Source organism: Fukomys damarensis, unplaced genomic scaffold, assembly GCF_012274545.1.
Source record: "Fukomys damarensis isolate Sample0158 unplaced genomic scaffold, DMR_v1.0_HiC HiC_scaffold_25, whole genome shotgun sequence".
Classification (NCBI taxonomy): Eukaryota; Metazoa; Chordata; class Mammalia; order Rodentia; family Bathyergidae; genus Fukomys; species Fukomys damarensis.
In genome coordinates, this window is record NW_022900937.1 from 15,220,736 (window position 1) to 15,241,266 (window position 20,531).

General features: G+C 39.1%; 1 protein-coding gene across 1 annotated transcript in view; it reads left to right on the plus strand.

Moving 5' to 3' along the window:
• Rab8b (RAB8B, member RAS oncogene family) overlaps positions 1-20,531 on the plus strand; it is a 74,257-nt gene that overhangs the window by 417 nt on the left and 53,309 nt on the right. The gene's annotated exons all lie outside the window — the stretch shown is intronic.

Here is a 20,531-nt window from a genome sequence, read left to right on the forward strand (position 1 = left end):
GGGGACACGAGGCTGCGGGTGCAGGGGGAACTTGGGGGCAAAGAAGAGGAAGCAGTGGAACCCGGACGGGGGGTACTGGAGAGAGCGCGGCTCCGGGGCTGACAAGGAGGGGTCCCAGAGGGACAAAGTGGGGGGACACCGGAAATCTCTTGGGGAGAGAGATGGGGGTAGTGGATGTGAAAATGATCAAAAGATAGCAAAGAGGAAGGAAATGTGAGGGGGGAAATGAAGGGTTGGAGAAGGAGAGGGACGGTGAAGTAAGGGGACAGAGGACACGAGGGACAAGAGAGGAGACCAGGCAGTCGGATGGGAGCTGAGGGGATGAATGACCGGAGGTGAGGAGTGAGGGGCACTGGCCATAAGAGGTCTGGACAGAGCCGACACGAGAGAGGGCAGAATAAAATTGCAGGTGGAAAAGGGTTCAGGGGCTCAGGGGGTGGCATGAGGATACTTGGTGGAGAAAGTAAAGGAGAGCCGGGTGTGAGGTGGAAAGGAAAAGGGGAAGCTATATTTGTATTTAAAGAGGTTAAGTAGAGAAGTCCGAAGATGGGAAAGGGAGAGGAAGTGGAAAGCAGTGGGGTGCAGGACTTTCCCCAGTAACTGGGACCTCTTTACTTCTCTTGGATCAAGTTCAGGAGAAAGCAAAAAGTGACTAATGATGGAATAATGTCTGTGGAGTGTTAAGTTGTTCCATGAGTGTTAACGGGTGTTAAGGGGTTTGGTGACTTTTGGGAGTGATGTTGTCAGGAAAATATGGTTCACCCTCTATAACCATCTCCTGAAAAACAAGATTCTTGAGCTTGAATGTTTAATAACTTCAAAGCCAAGGAATTGATCTTGAATTCTGCCTGCCTCCCAGTGTATTTTGCTTTGATTCTAATGATTGCTTAAGTACACATAACATGTGATATCTCTCCTCCATTACTTCCAGTTGATTCAAGAGTTTTCTGATCTTGCCTGGAAGCTGTCCTTCCTACATTTGTAGTGAAAGACATGTGCCAGGTAACACGATCTTTAATTTACTGTGAAAGGAAAAGCAAATTAGAACTGCCTTTAAATTGCCTGTAGAAGTGACTTTAAGTTTTTTAATTGTTGGGGTTAATTAAAAGACCTTAAGTATCTTAGCTTTGGGTTGTTTTGAGTGATGTTTCTGGCTTTTCATGGTAGCTTATTTAGTCATCTTTAAAATGATTCTTTTGTATTTCACCATGAATTTCTGGGTTGAGAAATAATAGAGGGCTAGTTCTTTAGTAATAATAAGCGTGTTTAACCATTTGTGTGTTTTAAGGATATTATCTTTTAAAAAACAGAATATTTAGATATAAAGCACTTTTCAATTAAAATATTGGGAAAGGCTTTTATTTGATTATTCTAATCTCTTTCATACAGATTGAATTGCCTAAAATCCCAGTTTGATGTCTGGCTTAGGAAAGTTTGAGTTCCAAGTTCTTGGCAGTCAGTCTTGAGTGGGACTTTTCTGAGGAAGCAGATTTTAAATGTCATCTCTCAAGTGTATTTCTAAAAGCTTTAGTGGGAGCTGGTACAGCAACTAAAGGGGGTTAATTTTTGACACTGGTACTAATTAAAAAACCCCAGCTACCTCTTTTTCATTGTTTAATGTGTACTGCAGTGCAGATGGTAAAGGATAATTTCTAACAAGTGGGTGGACTGTATCCATTCTTTGTGTGACCCCCTCCCCAAGTGTCCCCTTGCCTTGAAAGTGAGTAAATTGCACTGATGCTGTTCCTGTTAAGTTCCTCAGATGAATTTTGGCTTGTTTGTAATACTTTTATTAATTCTCTTTTTTCCTTTAATTTTTGTCCCATATATTCTGTAATGGTATCTGCTATCTTGTGAAATAGTAGCTTTTAAAATTATTTTTCTGGCAGGAGGTGTAGCTCTGTGGTATAGCACATGCTTAGCATTGTGTGAGACACTGGATTCAATACCAGACCCAATAAACAAATAACTTAAAAATAATTTTTATTCTGAAGGGTCCGAATTATTCTTGAGTGAATTCCAACCTCCTGCCCTCTTACTGGAGATTGAACCCAGGGCCTGAAGCATGCTAGCAAGTGCTTACCTATTAGCTATATCCCAAACTCTAAGTGGATTTTATTTTTTAAATGATGAAATGAGTTTGAAGGTTTACAACTATTAAGATACGAAAACCAGTATCTTGCCCCAGTTTAGGACGTAGGCATTAAATGGAGTGAATCTCGTGAGACATCTTGGTTTTCATATATTTTTTTGTGTGGTGGATGTGGTTAAAAAGAAGCTGTGAACTGTGTCTTCAGTTGATATGGAGGAGGGGAAATGCCATGCCTCTTATTTAGACCTCAAGTTCCAACAGGAAGTGGTAGCGCACTGCTTTCAAATAGCAGAAGAATTTATATATCTGAAACCTAATGCTTTGCATTTGAAATTAAGCTGGGGAAATTAGCTGAATGTTGATGCTATTCTGGTGAAAATTTCCAGACTCTTCACTGACTACAAACATAGACTGGTAGTGTTCACATCTCTAGCAACAGGGTTGCCTCCCCCAAGCCCTACTCCCATCCCCAGGTGATCTGAAGCTATTGAGGTGACCCTTGTGGCCTATCTCTTCTGCAGTTATAATTGTATCTTGAAGTACCTATGTGTGTAAATTCCTGGGCTTTTCTGTGACTGGATTTCCACAAGGTCTGCCCTAGCATTGCTGACAAAACTTGATAAGCTCTACATCGAAGGAAAGATATGTTTCTTAATGCCTTTGATTTGTGTGTATGTGTATTTTGGTAGTTATGTATGTATGCCCATCTTGTTTTTTCCCATAAAGATACCTTTTAAGACTTGATTTGCCTTTTAAAAAATTTAGGTTGTTTTAAACATGGGAACCAGGGTTGGGGATTTAGCTCAGTGGTTTGGTGTCCTGTCTTGCAAGCACAAGGACCCAAGTTCAATCCCCAGGACCAAAAAACCACACACACACAAAAAAAACGTGGGAGCCTGCCATCTTCAGACACTGTTTGATTAGGAGTTCTGTCATCATGAAAGGAAGAGACAGTTACTCATTTTTTTATTCTGGATACATTTGTTGCACAGATACTTTCTTTTCACTTCTGTAGGGCCTTGCCATTCTGATCCCTCTCATTTCCTTTCTGCTCTTTGTGGTGGTAGCAGGTAGATTTTTTTTTTTTTTTTTTTTTTTTTGATGACAAGGTGTCGCTATGTAGCTCAGGCTGGCCTTGAACTCACTAGTTCAAGCTGTCCTCTAAGTCATGGCAGTCCTCTTGCCTCAGCCTCCTGGGTGATGGCATTACAGGCATGTGCCACCGTGCTCATCTAGATAGTATTTGTTAATCATGGAATAAGGACATTTGAACTTAGAGACCCTGTGCTTAGGGCCAACTACCCAAAGTTAAAGATATTGAAAAATTGTTGATGGGCTGTAAAAGCCCCCTTAAATAATCATAATTAACATTTAAATGCCTATAGAATGTATTATTAAGATAACTGGAATGATAATGCAATTAGCTATACATTTATCTCCTATCTGATGTGGACTTATTTTAATATTGATGAGAAGGGATACAATACAGAAATGTTAAAATGGAACAAGATGTTGGTAGAACAAAAAGAGATAAGTCAGCTCCGTCCTCCAGCGGGGCAACCTAAATGTCTTTCCTTTGTCGTCTCTCCCCTGCCCTGCCCCCTTCTTCCTGTTAGGTATTTCCTGAGTGGTTTCATTATTTAGTGTAGTCCTAGTTTGACAGTAAAAAGTCTTAGGAATTATCTATTTTGTGCCCCGTTCCAACTTTACAAGTGAGAAAATGAAGGTTTAGTTGATGCCTCACAATCACGCAGGTGGTTGTGGCAGAGCCTCTGGTAAAAACCCCCAGTCCAAGTCTGTGTCACTTTTCACAGTGAGATGCTGCTAATTCCAGTCATTCTGATCATCTCCATAAATTCAAGTCACCACATTTTCTAGGGAGAAATTAGATTTTGCACATATGTCTCGGTGAGGAAAGTTGAAATGCTCCCACTTTGATTAGCCTTGTCTGTGTGGGGAAATAGAATTCATACAATGGCTTAGAGCATTATGTGGGTTTATATTGGGAGAATTCAGCACATAGCTGTCCTTTGCCCTTTTTTTGTGTGTCTGTAGTTTCAGGTTAAGAGATCAAAGTACATTCTGCCATTAAAATTCCTTCCATGTGCAAAATAACTAATGAAACCATTTTAATAGGCAGGTGTTGGTAATTATTTCAGCTTAGTCTTACCAGAATGCTTTTAGACATTTTGTTCTGCATCATGGCATGTTTTCTTGGGTTCGCTTTCCTTAGAAATTAGGGTTAGCACACCATAGCCCATGGGCCAGTTGTGACCTGCAGCCTGTTTTTGTACAGTCTGCAAGCCAAGAATGGTTCTTATATTTTCAAAGGGTGTTTAAAAAATAAAACAAAACTGAAGAATGTGTAACAGAGACCATATGTGTCCCACAAAACTAAAAAATATTTACTAACTGGTTCTCTGCAGAAGAAGTTTGTTGACCCTTGATTAAAATTAAAAACTGCTTTTGGTTAGTAACATTTCAAAGCTTTTTATCAAGACTATCGTCTGAAAAACAAACTCATACTTACATTTTTATCCAAAATGATATCAACATTTGGCTGAACATAATCCAGATACATAGAGTGACTTCATTTTAATTTTCATAGTTGTTTTCCTGGTTTCAACTTTTCAAACAAGAGTATTCAAGGAACATGCAAGTTCAAATTGAACATTTTGCGAATAAAGCCCTATTTTAATGTCATTGTGTTCTTTGTAAACTGTCAGTAGATTTCCCATGTAAGCGATAGCTTTGTTAGCAACACTATTTCAGAAAAAGTAGAATTTATTACTGAATGATTAAGGGTTAAACTCACCCCCCAGTCAGTGTTCTAGTAAATGGAAGAAGGCTTTCTACAGATTCAAGCTGGGCACAAGGAAACTGAGTCTTGGATTCAAGACAGATCCCTTGCTTGAGAATAAGTGAACTTTTAAAGAGCTCCACCAGCTGTTCTACAGGCCTCAAATCAGGGAGGGGGTTCTCTTGGCAACAACAGCAACATTGTTTGGTGGATCCACTGAGAAAAAGCTGGAGGGGAATAGGTTTGGTTATTGTGTAAAAGGGAAATAATTCTAGCCTTTGAAGACAAGGAGAAATGTAGCAGTTGATTTTTGCTTAACTTCCAGACCTGAATCTGAAAAGAACTGTAGAGCCCAAATGGGAAGGCCTGGCTGGAGGCTGCCCCTGGCTGGAGGCTGCCTCTTGCTGAGTGCTGCCTGCCAGCTCACAGCTCCTCTCTAGAAATCAGCTCTCCCGTGGGGGTTACAGTTGTTATTTGGGAAAATTTTGCAGGAAAGTTTTATAGGATGAGTGAGGATGGGAAGTGTATCTGAGATAGTCAAAGATATTACAGTGTCAGATCACTGAACTTCTGGAATGTAAGTAGCTGTGGAAAGCTGAAGAAGGAAATGTGTAGAGTAAGACTATTGATTGTTCCTGCCTAGGTGAGAATGCAAACTCAAACAGGCCAGGTAGGAGCCCGGAATGAGGGACGTGGGTAGGGAACATGGCCCCAGAATAGGAGACAGTTTGGATGTGGTGTGGATTCAGATAAGCCAGGCAGTACGTTCCCTGTCTGAGGGAGTGTCTACATTTCAGTATCACTTTGCCATGCTGCCACCATGCTGGGAAATCTCATTTTAAGGTATCCAGAAAATTTCCTATGAATCCCAAATTTATGGGCAGTTTAAACAAGAAGAAGAAAACAGTGTGGGAGCTAGACACAAATATTTGTGACTCAATGAAGTTTGTGAATTGCCAGCTTGCAAACCAGGCATAATGGTCAAAGATATGTGATAGTTATGATGTTTTAAAATTGATTCTGTTTCAGAGTTGGTGTTTGGATGAAAAAGACCTAAATTATCATTTTCCAGGTATGGAAAGCAAACTAGTTCATGTTTGGTGTTAATCTGATAGCATGTTGAGTTAAGAGCAGCGAGTTTGGATCAGACCTGGGTTTACATCCTGGCGTTTGCTGTACAGCTTTTGAGTTGTCCTTCTAGGGCTTTTTTAGTTCCATCACCTGTGATGACTGTAATAATACTGTACCTGCATTTCAGAGTGCTGTGTGTTCCCAGAAGGCAGGAATCAGGTCTTAGTCACTTTTTAAATCTCTGAGGTCTGTGTTCATAACTGCACAACTGGATTAATTAATGGATGGGTAGAATTGTAAAAGAAATGTATGAACTGTGAAGCACTACATGAATTTATTGCTCTTTCATAGAATTAGAGATGATTAGATGATGCCCAAGTTAAGGTTGAAAGTGTTCAGTTTTAATTCTTAACACAGGAATGTTATTTCCCACTGTATAAAATGTACTGTATCTTTCTATCATCAGTTCTAAAAGATTGTTTTAAAATATGAAAGGTATTTCACTTACTTTCAGTCTACATAATAAGCCATTTTAATACTCTGCTTCCAAACCCCCACTAACATAAATACCAAACAGAAAATGAGTGAAATCACAGGGTTTCATTAGAAGAGCCATTTTAGCTTTGTCTCTGCCCATTAGCTTCAAACAATGCAACAGATGCCTGTTAACAGTTTCATGCCCATTTTTAATTAGCAGATGGAGCTCTGTTTGTGTCTGTTCTGCCCAGCATTTGTATGAGTGAGAGTGTAGGGAGTGGAATAGAATTGGACTGGGTGTTACAGCTGAATACAGCCAAATTCTTTATTGTTGTTTTTTGTTTTTTTAAGACAGGGCTTCACTATATTGTTCAGGATAGCCTTGAACTCATGGTGATCCTCCTGCCTCTGCCTCCTGAATGCTGGGATTACAGGCATGTGCCACCATGCCCAGCCAAATTATATTTTTAAGAAGATGTCTATAAACATTTATTGTATAAAACCTCTTGTATATCTCAATGTAACAGCATATGTCTAGGCATGCAGTTATGTTTTCTGTCCTTATGAGAGGTAAATTGTCATTTTATAGCTTAAATGAAGATTTCATTTGGTCTTGAGTAATCAAAAAGTGGCTTTCTTTAAAGACTTGATTCTGGATTTCGGCATAGTATGTTGAAGAATGTGCAAGGCTGGGACGAAAAATGCCATACTGATGCCTGGAACACTGTATTCTGCAGAGTTCTGAGGTTCTGTCAAAGCCAAGGGAGACTGGGCTGTGGTGGATTCCTAAAACCTGCCTGGGGCAGTGCAGGTGGCAGCATCCTGTACCTGCTGCTTCCTAAAGCGAACAGGTAGCTGTTTGCTATTCAACATGTTTTGGCTAAATGTGAGTATTAACATTATTCTTAGTGACTGATTATTGGATATGTTGTGTCTAGAGATATGTCCTTTTTCTTTTTTCAGTTTTGTGTTTGGGAATTTTTCTTATTTTGAATTGAATTGAGAAACTGAAAAGAATTATGTGCTTGATTGCTTTAGAGGAAGAACTAAATAAATCTGCTTTATCTGCTTTTTTCTAGTTACTTGGTTACTCAGGACTTTCTTTGGGAAGCTAGGTATGATTTAGAAGCCAAGAAATAGCTTAGAAACAGTTTCTCTCAGCAGCCCTGTTAGGTGTGATGAAGTGTTTTCTTACCTGTCTTACCTGTGGCACCGAGCATGCTTAACTAGGTTCCATGGTACTTACCTGTTGCTGAACCTTTGGACATTTTGCAGGGAGCTGTCATCTTCCTCGACCAAGAATTCTGGGCTCCCAGGGTAAATGCTAAAGCTCTGCACACCATCATGTTCATCAAATATAGGCTTGGTGTCATTAAGATACACAGACCACAGTGCTACTTGTCATCCTGTAACAACATTGGAGGATTTCAAAGTGCTTTTGCAAAAAAGCTGGGTTAAGTGTGGCATCCCATCTCATCATCATAAAAACCAACTATAGAGGGTAAGGCAGTGTGTAGCGTTGCACAGTTTTCTGCTAGGGGAGTTAGGACTGGCAGCATTTCCCACATTACATTAATTTTTTACATTTTGGTGAAGAACTTGGTGATAATTATTTTAATAAATCATAGATATTTTCTTAATGTATAGAGTGGAAGGTCAGCCTCTGAAGATGTATTTCCCACATTACATTAATTTTTTACATTTTGGTGAAGAACTTGGTGATAATTATTTTAATAAATCATAGATATTTTCTTAATGTATAGAGTGGAAGGTCAGCCTCTGAAGATGTATTTCCCACATTACATTAATTTTTTACATTTTGGTGAAGAACTTGGTGATAATTATTTTAATAAATCATAGATATTTTCTTAATGTATAGAGTGGAAGGTCAGCCTCTGAAGATGTATGATCAAGTTTTGATGTGAACTATAGGCTGAGCTACTTAAAAGTTGAATTCTCAGTTCATTTCTTATTACCCTATGCGATATTTGTTTTTCTGTAGTATGTATTACAAAATAATATACATTTCCACATATACACAAATATAAAATCAATTGCAAAAAAACTGAAAGGCTTTCATTGTAAGATGCCAGTGACTATTGTGAGTTGTTAATTGCTTGTGAATTTGGATGGGGTGTCTGTTCATGGTTTTCAAGAAGGAACTTTTTAACCTTTTTCCTCTTTTAAATTTATCTGAATGAAATATTGATAGCCTGGAAACCAGTTCTTTGAGAATTAACTATTGCATTTTTAAATGATACAGGCCACTTTCTTATTTCTCTGTCCATTATCCCCTCACATCTGCCAGGATTTGGTAAGAAGGGATTAGGTTGAGAAGAGAAGAATGAAAACAACATTTTGTCTCCCTCCCCTATGAGTTTCTTTGACTTTTTTTTTGTGTATGTACTGGGGATCGAACTCGGGTCCTTGCACTTGCAAGGCAGACAGTGGAACCACTGAGCTAAATCCCTGGCCCTCTTTGACTTCTTGTTCAATTTCTTTTTCTTTTGTTGGCAGCTAGCATAAAGTTTTGGCTAAGGAATTAGAAACTTCTGCCCAAAATTCTCAGATTTAGTAGTTACCCTTAATTGTTAGTGCTTTCTTATAGTTTAGAATTAGATGGTTTAAAAAAAAATTGGTGTTTAAGCCACAGCTAGTCATGAGCAATGACACACAGACCAGGGTATTGCTCACAAACAGAATCATTTGAGTTAGTACACTTTCTATTTTGTCTGCTTACATTGTTTTGAAATTTTCCAACTTATAGAAGCATAAAAATTTTTGTGGAAAATGTGAAATAATATCTTTCATGTATATGTATTATTTCATTACAGTTAAACTTTAAAACATACATGTGTACCACCATCAGAGGTATGTTTATATCTTGACCCTTCAGCCCTCAATTTTTTTTTTTGTGTGTGTGGTACCGGGGATTGAACTTGGGTCCTCGTGCTTGCAAGGCAGGTGGCGAAACCACTGAGCTAAATCCCGAGCCCCAGCCCTCAATTTTAATAAACTACTATATTTATGGTATGATCCTATTGTATGATTTACCACATTTTTTTGTTAAAATATTCTCTAAATTATTGTCAGATGAAGCATGTGCCACTGTGAAAAGTAATCAGTGCATGTTGTTCCTCACTATGAAACATGAGTTCAGGCCTCAATCTCATTAGTCTCGTCCAGTGGCAGCATTCTGTGAGTCTAATGAGATCAGTGTCTATGAAGAAAAAGGGCCCATCCTTGTCATCGGCTGGGTGAGGGTTTTCGTCACTGGTGGGCATTGCAAGAAGATGAAAGCAGCAGCAGCATAAGTTAATTCAGACAAGCCTGTGTTACTCCTGTAAATTGGTGGCATTTTTTGCAGTCCTGTAGACTGCTTAATATTTTGAACCAGGTCCTTAAAAAATACCATGGTTTTAGTGTTAAAGGTAAATATAACCAGAACAGTAACTGAAAGTTGTAAAAAGACTGGTATGTGAAGAGATGTATAAAATATTCCCATTTTCTTCACACAAAGCATGTAGGGTAGGTGAAAAATAATCTAAGATTATGAGAAACCTTTTGCTGCTTCCTGAGTGTTGGGATTACAGGCATTTACCACTACATCTGGCTAAGTCTTTTTTTTTTTTTTTCTTATACCTAATCTGCATTCATTTCTCTTGCTGTGAAAAACACTGGTAGTTCAGCATACAATCTGAATGTAGTCAACAGTTTGTGGGGCAAAAGAAGGGTTAACTAGGGGGTCTAAGATCCAAGTACATCTGTACTCTTTTGTGTTGTTTTGGTACCAGCAATCAAACTTTGGCCCTTATGCTTGTGAGACAGGCAGTGGAACCACTGAGCTAAGTCCCTGGCTCTCTGCTCTTTTTTTGGGGGGGGTGGTCCTGGGGATCAAATTCAGAACCTTGAGCTTGTGAGGCAGACACAAGGTGCCACTGAGCTAAATCCTTGGCCCACATCTCTGCTCTTGATTGGCCCTTGTTTGGGGGTTTTAAAAGGAGCAGTTGGGTTGGTTTAAGGCTGCTAGCTCTCCAGAAACCCTCATTGCTTACTAAGTTGTGTGGCGGGAAACTGTAGTGGTTTGTGCTACTCCTGTGAAACAATAACTTACTGACATTTTCACTAAGTTTACTTATTCAGTCAACCACATTTTTTGGTCTGCTAAATTTAGAGAGAGAAAATAGTTAACAAGTATGTGGGTCATTTTAATACAGTATAGGAAAAGGGTAAAAAGGGATAAATATGTTATGAAAGTGCAGGAGAGAATTTAGGGAGAGCTAGAGGAAAGTACGAAGATGCTCAAATCAGAACCTGCAGGAGTGGTTGGTGGAAGGGGAGTGAGAGGAGCGAGAGAGGAGAGGCCTCTGCCTTGCAGAGACCACAAGGCCCTCTGGGCTGGAGGAACTCAGTTTCCCCTTGGCTGCCTCGAGTGAGGAGGGGATATGGCCAGAAGTAAAGTTGATCGGTAATTAGAAGGCAGATTTTGAGGTGAGCAGGGAGACTTCCCCTTCCCCCTAGATCAGGAAACAGGATCAATTGCTTCTTCTTTCACCTGCACCTCTGTTGTTTACACACTAGTTCACTCACATTCCTTTCTGTAAACTGCTTGATAACAGTTATTTTCTGCTCTAAACAAAGAATTTGCACTTTAGGGGATAATTGGCTTGATCAATTGCACGAGCGAGTAGACCCAGCCACAACTTGAGTGGCACACTTCCTTCAGTTCTGGGCTGCACCCTGCCCATGACAGCCTGCTTCTCTCTGAACTGGAGTTCTCTGCTGGACTTGGTGTGTGGGCACAGAGTACTGGGAGCAGTGCTTGTTAGCAGTCTGCAAGTTATGTAAACTGACCAAGGAACCCCGGAGAAGGTGTGGAGTGGGAAGACCTGGACAGTCCCCAGTGAGAACTGACTGTAACATGCATTGCATTGCCTGTGGCCCCGAAAGGTCAGTGGACTTGTGGTTTCGGGTTGATTCTTGGCCTCTAACTCAGTCCCTTAGGAAGCAATCAGATATGTGTACAACAGAATGGGTGTGGGAAGGGATGAAATTTAATTAGGAATCTGATTCTTTTGTGAAAAGGAAACTAATTATATCAGAAATCTCTGCATTGTCTCTCCACATAGAGAGAGCTACTGGTTTGTTCTACAGTGTTTTGTTGGGCTTTGTGTTTTGCAAGGAGCAGCTGCCTTAATTGTGAGCTTCCTTCCTCAGGCAGGTCAAGTTTTAGACTTCATGTTAGCCTGACCTACCTTTTTTGTTTTTGTTTTTGGTGTTTGCGACAAGGTCGCACTATGTAATTCAGGATGTCCCTGAACTCACTGTGTAGCTCAGGCTGGCCTCAAACTCACAAGTGATCCTCCTGCCTCAGCCTCCTCAGGGCTAGGATTACAGGCGTGCGCCTCCATGCAGGGCTGCTTGTCCTACTTTCAAAGGTGAAATTTTATCTACTCTGGCTTTTTTTTGTTAAACCCTGTTTGGCAAAATTTTCCTCCAATCACAGTGGCATTATATACTAATATCTGATTTGTTTGTTAACCCTAAGTCTCCATCCAGAGTGGTCCTGTGCCAGAAAGAAGAAAAGCCTGAGCAGCTGCACTCGATTTGACAAAGTCAACTTGTAAAACTCTTGAACTTTCCATAGGGCAGCCCCTGGGCTCTGATGTAGCCTTTTCATTGTTGATTTATACTGTAGTCAGTGATTTCTTAGTGCCCCTAAAAGATTAGAAGCCAGGCTGGGGACCTTCTAGAGGAAGGCTCCTCGCATCTGAGAGAAAGAAGTGACTGACTGTACATTACTATGAAAAAGACATTTGTTATATGCTTTCCAGCAAGTCAGCAGTGAACTACTGGGTTTCCATTTCTTCATGGGCAAAAAGGAGATCTTATGCTAGATATACTCTAAAGCCACTTTTAGATCTCCTAAGTTATAACTAATAACTCACTGACAAAATGCAAAAAGTAAATGTAAAAACTCAAAATAACAGTATAGATAAAAGAACACGAGCTTTTGGCTTAGAAACACCCAAGAGCCTAAGGCAAAAACTACCCATTTTCTTTAATGATAAAAAGAGGGTAGGGTAGTAACCCCCTCCCTGGGAGGATTTGTGTGTGTGTGTGTGTATGCGCATGTGCATATGAGAGAGAGAGAGAATGAATGTGTAGTCCCAGTAGTCCCAGTTAAATGAGGCTTAGTCCAGAAAGCTGAGAACCTTGGCAGGTTCTTGACTCTTCAGGGTTCCATTGTTACAGCCCTTGGTTTTAATAAGAGCTAACATTTATAGAGTGCCCACTGTATACCATCAAGTACCTGTAGGCCTTTTTTTCATTTTTTCATGGTTTGACCTATTTAATCCTTATGTCTTAGTTGTGTTCTGTTATTGCCTCCATTTTCCAAAGTGAGGTACGTGAGACACAGGACAGTAGTTGAGTACCTATTGAAGGTCATGCAGCTGGTAAGTTGTTAGAGTTTGTGTTCTTAAGCACTGTGTCTTTTTGGCACAAAAGGGACATGGAAATACTTGGTGGTGGGGGGAAGCTTGGTTATCTTCAGGGAGGCAGTATGGAGCAGAATGAACCGTGGTACTACTTATCCACGGGGTGACTGTCTCAAGTTCTTAAATCTGCTGTATCTCACTTCCCTTTTCTCTGTGGAGGGTTGGTGTGAGGTGGTGTAATGAAGTAATATAGAAGAGCATTTAGCACAGGGTTTAGCATGTAGTCAGGCTCAGGGCAATGATAAGGGTTTTTTGATGTATCTAAGGAACTTAAGAAGCACCTGTTAGAATGAGTTCCATGAAAATGAACAAGAATATTTTGATTGCTTTGCGAGGGTGGTGGCACACACCTGTAATGCCAGCACTTGGGAGGCTAAGACAGGAGTATTGTCAGGAGTTCAAGGCCAGCATAAATTGCATAGGGAGACCCTGTCACCAAACAACAGCAGCAGAAACATTTTGATTGCTTAATGTTTTAGCATTCTAGAAAAAAAATCATTTATTTATTTATTTATTTGATTATTTATTTATTTATTTATTTTTGAGACAGAGTCTTACATGTGTATTTATAGAGCAAGGGATAGAAATATTCTTCTTTAAACTCTTCGCAGGAGTGAAAGTGATTGCGCCTGACCTTAGGTACTTACAAAGGCAATCAAAAGCAGCTCTTGACCTTGAGAGCAGTGGCAGTGTCTTGTAAGGAGCAAATTCTTGGTGTTGGAATTGCTGCATACTCACTCACAGGACGACTTCATTTCCTACTTAGGGGGAAAACACAAATGCTAAAAACAGTGTAGACTGCCTTGTCTAGAAGGGACAAATGTTTCAATTTAAATATTCCAACTTAAGGCCCTCTGTTAGGGCTCTGAATTTTAAGTGCAGTGGGTTTTCTGAGTGAAGTCTCCTGAATTTTAATGAGTTTGTTTGCATACATGAATTTGGACAATACATTAAATCTTGGAGGACTGTGGCTGATTTTAATGGAGTCAATTATCCAACTTGAAAGTTAGTAAGTTTTTCTTTACCTAATAATCAAGATGATGATACTTTAATCTCAAAAGGTCATTTATCATACTTTTAACAATATTAATACATACTATTAATTTCTTTTTAATCATTAAACTGCTGTATCAGGATAATTAGGGAAATAAATATGCCAGCATGATTTTGTCTACTTCAATACTTTTTCCATTGTCATATTTAGTATACAATGATTACATGTACATGATAGGTATAAAGCTCAGATTGCGTCTGGTTTTCTGTGGTGCTTATCTGTACCAGGAAGGTTAGGTGAGAGAATAAAAGTGCTTTTAGACATTAAAAGGGGGATAATAGTAGCATAATAAGTGGCAGGGACCAGGCTAGGAAGGACCTTGGGGGTCATATCAACTTTGGAGCTAAGGATGAGACTCGGGTGGAGAACTTGCCTCATATGTGTGAGGACCTGGGTTCAATGCCCAACACTGAAAAAAGTCCATTTTATTCTTACTATAGTGGAAATAGTTACTACAGTTAAATGTAAGGAAGTAACACATTTTACTCATAATTTTAAAAGCTGCATTGGTTTTGTTTGTTTGTTTATTTTGTTTTTTTTGAGACACGGTCTCACTATGTAGTTGAGACTGACCTGGAACTCACTGTGTAGCCCAGGCTTGTCTCAGACTTGCAGTGATCTTCCTGCCTCAGCCTCCCGAGTGCTGGGATTACAGGCATGTACCACCATGCCTGGCTTAAAGGTGCATTGGTTTTAAGAGTTCATTTTTTTTTCTTTTATTGAGTTTATTGGTACATTTTAGGTATATAGTACAATTACATTCATTATTGGGATCTTGTACCTTTACATGACAGGTCTTGGTTCTCATTTTTTTCCCGTTGTCTGTGCCCTCCCTTCACCCCCTCCTCCCTTTCCCATTTACAAACACTTTATTTCCATTTTTTCATTTTGTCATATTTTTTTTCTTTTCCCTTGTTACCTTTCCCCTACCCTTCCCATTTTCCCTACACCTTTAGCCCTTTTCTTCCTATTTCACATGGTCAGTTATCTCATTAGGATCTTATGTACTATTGTAGTTTTTCATACCAGGGAAACTGTTTACACATGTGTGACTTCTTTATTTCACTTAGGAGTATATCCTCAATATGTATCCATTTTCCTATGAATGAACCTAATTTCTCATTCCTTATGGCTGAATAGTATTCCATTTTATAGAAAAACCACATCTTTATCCAGTTTCCAACTGATGGGCAGATGGGCTGTTTCCAAGTTTTAGCTATTACATGCTGTGCCGCTATGAACATAGGTGTGCATGTATCACTGTGATATGATTCTTTTAATTCTTTTGGAAAGATACCCAGCAGAGGGATGGCTGGGTCAAATGGAACCTCTAGTCCCAGCTCTTTGAGGTATCTCCATATTGATTTCCATAGTGGTTGCACTAGTCTACACTCCCACCAACAATGGAGAAGGGTTCCTTTCTCCCCACAACCCTGCCAACATTTGTTATTGATTGATTTCTTGATAGCAGCCATTCTTTGTGGGGTGAGGTGGAATTTCAATGTTGTTTTCATCTGCATCTCTCAAATGACCAGTGATGTGGAACATTTTTTCATATATTTACTTGCTGCTTTTACTTCTTTGTCTGAGAAATGTCTGTTCGTTTCAGATGTCCATTTTTGAATTGGGTCTTTATATTTGGGGTGCTGGTTGTTTTGAGTTCTTTATATATTCTAGATAATAGTCCTTTATCTGAGGAGCAGCTGGTAAAAATCTTAGTTCTGTTGATGGTTTCTTTTGCAGTGCAGAAGCTTTTTAATAAGATGAGATCCCAGTTGTTGATTCTTTCTGCTAGTTCCTGCGCTCCTGAGGATTTGTTCATAAAGTCTTTTCCTATGCTAGTGTCTTCAAAAGTTCTGCCTAACTTACCTTCCAGCAAGTTTAGTGTTTCTGTTTTAATATTTAGATCTTTAATCCACTTGGATTTTTATTTAGTGCATGGTGAAAGATAAGGGTCTACTTTTAATCTTTGGCAGGTTGAGATCCAGTTTTTCCAACACCATTTATTAAAAAGGCTGTCTTTCCTCCAGTGGGGGCGGTCAACTCCTTTGTCAAAGATGAGGTAGCTGAGTACATCTGGAGTTGTTTTTTTGTCTTCCAATGTGTTCCACTGATCCTCAGGTCTGTTTCTTTGCCAGTACCATGCTGTTTTTATCACAGTGGCTTTGTAGTATAATTTCAAATTGGGAATTGTTATACCCGCTGTCTGTTGCCTAGGATGGCTTTTGCTATTCTAGGACTCTTATGGTTCCAAATGAATTTTTGGATTGTTTTTTCTAGTTCTGTGAAATATAGTGTTGGAATTTCAATTGGCATTACATTGAATCTGTATAGCAGTTTTGGTAGTATGGCCATTTTCACTGTTGATTCTTCCTACCCAGGAGCAGGGGATATCTTTCCATTTTCTTATATCCTCTTCGATCTCTTTTTTTAGAGTGCTGTAGTTTTCAGTGTAGAGGTCTTTTGCTTCTTTTGTTAGATTGATTCCTAGATACTTCATTTTTTTTGGATGCTATTGTGAAAGGAATTGTTTCCCTAATTTCTCTCTCAGTGTCTCTGTTATTTGTGTACAAGAAGGCTATTAATTTTTGAGTACTGACCTTGTATCCAGCTACTCTGCTAAAAGTGTCAATTAAGTCTAGAAGTCTTTTGGTAGAGTTTTTTGGGTCTTCAATGTAGAGTATCATATTGTCAGCAAGTAATGACAGTTTAACTTCTTTTCCTATCTTTATTGCTTTAATTTCTTTCTCTTGTCTAATTGCTATGGCTAATGTTTCCAGAACTATATCGAAGAGGAGTGGTGATAGTGGGCATCCTTGTCTTGTTCCTGATTTTAATTTGAAGGTTTTCAGTTTTTGGCCATTTAATATGATGTTGGCTGTTGGTTTTTCATAGATAGTCTTTTTTAAGTTGAGATATAGACCATCATGCAATTTTTTGCAGAGTTTTTATCATGAATGGGTGTTGAATTTTGTCAAATGCTTTTTCTGCATCTATTGAGAGGCTCATATGATTTTAGTCCTTGATTCTGTTAATATAGTGTATTACATTTATTGACTTACGTATGTTGAACCATCCTTGCATCCCTGGAATAAATCCAACTCAGTCAGGATGTATGATCTTCTTGATGATCCTCTGTATTCTGTTTGCTAGTATCTTATTAAGGATTTTTGCATCTATATTCATTAGGGAGATTGGCCTGTAGTTCTCTTTTTTAGTTGCATCTTTCCCTGGTTTGGGAATCAAAGTGATACTTGCTTCCAGGAATGAGTTTGGAAGTATTGCTTCCCTTTCAATTTCATTGAAAAGTTTGAAGAGTAGTAGTTCTTCTCTAAATGTCTTGTAAAATTCAGCTGTGAATCCATCAGGACCTGGGCTTTTCTTTGTTGGTAAATTTTTAATTACATTTTTGATTTCAGTGATTGTAATTGGGGTGTTTAAAATGTTTTTATCTTCTTTGTTCAACTTTGGTGATTCATAAGTATCTAGAAATCTGTCCATTTCTTCTGTGTTTTCCATTTTGTTAGAGTACAGGTTCTCAAAGTAGGTATTGATCATCCTCTGGATTTCTGTTGGATCTGTTGTGACTTCACCTTTTTCTTTCCTGATTGTGTGGATCTGAGACTTTTCTTTCCTTTTTTTTGATAAGGTTAGTTAAGGGTTTATCAACTTTATTTATACTTTCAAAAAACCAACTCTTCGATTCATTTATTTTTTGTATTTTCTTAGTTTCCATTGCATTGATTTCTGCTTGGATCTTTATAATTTCCGTTTATCAACTTTATTTATACTTTCAAAAAACCAACTCTTCGATTCATTTATTTTTTGTATTTTCTTAGTTTCCATTGCATTGATTTCTGCTTGGATCTTTATAATTTCCTCTCTTGTTCGAGCTTTGGGTTTTTCTTGCTCTTGTTTTTCTAGGAGTCTAAGATTCATCATTAGGTTGTTAATTTGAGCTTGCTCTGTTTTCCTAGTGTGGGCATTTGAGGTTTAGCGGTACTGCAAAATTATTCCATGGGAGTTTTTGATTCAGTCTGTTTCTAAAATTATGATGTATTCAGAAAAATATTATGTTAGAAATTTTCAGATGCTGAGAGTTTTACTTTCTAATAAGGCATACAGATTTGTGTTGGTGGGCTCAGTTAATGCTCAGTACTAAGCAGTATTCCATGCTGAAGTGGTGGAAAGAGCAGTTTCTAGGACCTGACACATCGTATAGAACTCTCTTGGAAGACAATGAACCATGATTTGCCTCTTCAGAGCGCATTTATCTGATGTTCAGGCACACAGTGTCTATTTGTGGAGTAAATGCACTAACACTATATATAATTTTCTCCTGAGGACTGGATGTTGGACTTCTGCAGTAGTGATATCTCATCCATTAGCACATACATAAGCTTCAAAGGATGTGTAATTATCACCTGTTATTTCTTGTAGTCTTTTTCTAGATGTGACAGCAATAAAATCATCCTTTTTTAAAAAAAAACCTAGTGTACTTATCTATAATAATAAATTCCTGCTTACTTCATTTATACCCATACATAATCAGTCACACAGTTCTTGCTTCTTAGCCATCACCGAATGTTTATTGAGTTATTATTTAGTTGGCAGCAGTGACTGTCCAGGTGACAAAACTAATAGAATTGTATAAAGGCAGTCAGTCTCCTTGAGTCCCAGTTATTTGTGTCTCACTCACATCATAGCAGATGACTTCTCTCCTATTTTCCTGAAAAGAAACCCCAAACCCTGCCCTATTATAATAAGTGTTCCCTCAACAGCCTTTCTCACCATCTCTATTTCTGGATATTTTCACCTTCTTTCTTTCGTCGTTCTCTCCGAGGATCCAGTGTTAACCTGTTGGTTGATACTTTTTTGGGGGCCAGGGATCAAACTCAGGCCCTTGCACTTGCCAGGTGGGCACTGTGCCGCTGAGCGACATCCTCGGCCCGTTGGTTGATATTCTTGAAGAAATACCTTCCCATCTTCTCTCCTGTCTCTTTCTCAAGTGGTCCTTTCTGCTATACTTTCAACCTGTTTGAAATTGGCCTCATTCTAATAGGAAGATCTTGAAAACTTGCTGCTCCTCCAAATTGCCCATCTCCATTTCTTTGTTGTTTAACTTTTTGAAAGGGTTCTCATCATCTGAATTTTCCTGCCATCTTGTTTGCCCCCTCAAGCTCCCGCTCCAACCCTTCAGAACACCCTCAGGTCCTCCTGTCCTCCACGTTGAACAGTGGCCCTTCATCAGTCCTCGTCCTTCCTGGTCTCAGCAGCGGTTGGCGCTGTTTGTCACCTGCCCTATCAGCTTCCTGGAATTGTCTACTCCAGTTTAACTTCCTACTCTCTTGACTGTGCCTTCTGTTTCCATGGGTAGGCTTATTTTGCCTTTTAATTGAAGGCATTTTCCAAGTACCTGTTCTGTGTTGTCCTTTTCTTTCTCTCCCTCTCTTTTGGAAATTAGACACTTTAATATAATTTGTAATCATACCCATCTGTGTCATCATTGCATTAAGGTCTGTCCCTCCTGCCAGATCGCCAAGCCGGTGAGAGTGCAGATACCAGGTCTGTTACTGTGTTTTATTGTCTCCCCTGGTGGCTTATCCAGTGCTTGGCAGGAAGGAGGCAAACTTGCCCCATTCCATGCCTTCCACATCACACTCCCCAGCTTTGTCTCTCATATTTCTAACCTCTGTCAAATTCCTCTGTGCAGCCCACCTCAAGTGATTTCATTTTCTTCTCTTATCCACTACCCACTCATGAATTTTCGTTAACACTACTGTATATATATATTTGCTTCCATTATCTAGAATTAAAAACCTGGAAGTCATCTTGGACTATTCTCTTTTCCTCAGTTTCTATATGCAATTCTTCCTTCCACAACTTGAATGTAGGCCTTGAACACATCTCACCTGAAATTTCAGTATTCTCTTAAGTGGGCCTGAGCACTTCCAGCCTTGCACTCCCTTTCCCCTAATTCCATAGAACACACTTTGTTCAAGTTTGAGCAGAGTTCTGATTAATTCCTTACCCTCCCCTTAAAATTATAATTTTTCTCTCTGCCTAATGGAATGCATTGTCCTCTGTCTGTCATTCCAAAGTCTTCCCAGTGTGGGTTTGGCTGTATCTCCTTCTGTCCCTGTAGTGTCCCTATCCTAGGGACCCTAATTGCCTGTGCTAGGTGGGCTGAAGGCCTGGTTCACCTGACCAATGTGAGAAGGAAAACCAGATTTAAGGCTCTGAGATGAAATGCTGTTTTAGAACTAAAATGTTTCCTTACTTACGAAATGATAGTGACAGTAGATGGTCATTATTTATCTGTATCATTTGCAGACTTTATTTTATTTTCTGAGAGAGATAAGACAATTTGTAGCTCATTTTTTTTTCCTCAAATATTTTGGAATACACCATTCCAGAGTTCAACTTCTTTTTTTAAAAAGAAATTTTATTTATTTTATCTTATCCCTCATTCCCTCCCCTCACTGTTCAACTTCTTTCATTCTCTCCACACCCGTTTTTTTTTTTTTTCTTGGAAAT